A 1,233-nucleotide genomic window follows, 5' to 3' on the forward strand; every position below is an offset into this window, starting at 1 on the left:
ATATATATGCTGTATTCCTCAATTTTAGATGTACTTGACCCCCTACCTTCCAGCTCAAAGGAAGATGCTCTTGAATAATTCCATCGCACACCACAATCTCTCAATCTTTCAGAACAGAACGACCAAGTGCTGCTAACATTTTGCAAACATCCGCTTGAAGCCGGAACTTTTAAAACACCAGATTCGTCAGAAACAATATCGTGGTTTCTGTCCTCTGGTTCTTTCACAAGAAGTTAGTTCCCTCGTACCTTAGAGGATGGGCCTAACTCCGCCAATACAGCCGTTGCGTTTATTATCAAAGATAGCCTAAGTAACGTTCTGGCTGTTTCTACTTTCGGTCTTGAAATTTCTACAGTCTCTATTCGAAACCATTTATTTTCTCTCCCTCTTTTCTGTTTTTTTGTTTTTTTATTAATGCTATCGTATTTGAAGGCATAAAAGACCCACATTCATATTAGAAGCTCTACAATTTCTCCAGCACATATTCAGGGGGGAAAATGTTTTCAGTGATTCAGTGAAGTAACCCCCAATCGGTTGACATCATCAACTGATGTTTCATTAAAGTCCAGTTGAGATCATCAATTGGTGTTTCAAAAAGTTCACATGAATACAACCATGATCAATTGATGCTCAAATGATTACTTTGTCAAATGTGCGCAAAAGTGCTTTTATAGATAAGAAAACTCAAGTCAAATAGGAAGGATTTATTCTGACTTATATTCATCATTAGATGACGTTGATGATGATGTTCGAGACAGCAAAGAAGAAAGTGACGATTCAAATAGTTCTTGGAGGGAAAAGTCCACCGATTTTTTTTTCCATTGACAACAACAATGCAGGTACCTCAAGTGAATTTCTGCTCATGCTGGATAGATAGGAAAAGACGTCACTTTTCGATAATAAGATTGTAAATAATATTGTGTGAAAGACTAACAGTTACTACAGGCTTTGTAACTCTTTAAAGTGAAAATAAGTTATAAAATTACTCCTGAGAAAAAAAGATGGTTTCTAGCCATGTTGGCATCGTTTAAGGGCTAAAACATATCATATAAAGATGACCTCGCATATAAGACACGCTAGTTTCATTGAGATATTTGTTTTGGAGAGAGAGCACGCCTTAGAAGCTATAAATTAAGGAAAATCTAGTATGAAATATATAACAATAACAATGTTATTACAAGTATGTAATACTGTATATATATATATATACATATATATATATATATATATATA

The 1,233-nt window shown here is 34.6% G+C and overlaps 1 protein-coding gene across 1 annotated transcript in view; it reads left to right on the forward strand.

The window, feature by feature from the left end:
- Nucleotides 1-1,233, forward strand: part of LOC106872447 (uncharacterized) — a 17,016-nt gene that overhangs the window by 4,135 nt on the left and 11,648 nt on the right. The gene's annotated exons all lie outside the window — the stretch shown is intronic.

Source organism: Octopus bimaculoides, chromosome 28, assembly GCF_001194135.2.
Source record: "Octopus bimaculoides isolate UCB-OBI-ISO-001 chromosome 28, ASM119413v2, whole genome shotgun sequence".
NCBI lineage: Eukaryota > Metazoa > Mollusca > Cephalopoda > Octopoda > Octopodidae > Octopus > Octopus bimaculoides.